The sequence below is a fragment of the Megalopta genalis genome, unplaced genomic scaffold (assembly GCF_051020955.1).
Source record: "Megalopta genalis isolate 19385.01 unplaced genomic scaffold, iyMegGena1_principal scaffold0075, whole genome shotgun sequence".
Classification (NCBI taxonomy): Eukaryota; Metazoa; Arthropoda; class Insecta; order Hymenoptera; family Halictidae; genus Megalopta; species Megalopta genalis.
This window is the reverse complement of record NW_027476144.1, coordinates 207,501-208,055: the sequence shown is the minus strand read 5'-3', so window position 1 is coordinate 208,055 and position 555 is coordinate 207,501.

Genomic DNA, 555 nt, shown 5'->3' with positions numbered 1-555 from the left:
TTACTCTTGATCGGTACGTTGGGACTTTGAAAATATTCGGCCGTACGCGGCGCGTCTCGGCGCTTCGAACAGCTCCGGTGTCCCCATTATTTTCGATTTACGGCTAAAATAAATTTTTCTAATTTTTTTCAATAACATATTCTTGCTTAAATAACTTTTTTACATAGGGATTAAGCATTTAGAACGATACATTGTTTAAAATAATGGCACTTTACTCTTGACATTTTACGGTTTTTTCAATTTTCTGAAAAATCCTATCATTAGATTTTTTTAAAAATACGATATTCTTGCTTAACTAACGTTTCTACATAGGGATTAAGCATTTAGAACGAAATCTAATGTCAGAAAATGGCACTTTACTCTTGACATTTTTCGGTTTTTTCAATTTTCTGGAAAATCCTATCATTAGATTTTTTTAAAAATACGATATTCTTGCTTAACTAACGTTTTTACATAGGGATTAAGCATTTAGAACGAAATCTAATGTAGGAAAATGGTACTTTACTCTTGATCGGTACGTTGGGACTTAGAAAATATTCGGCCGTACGCGGCGCG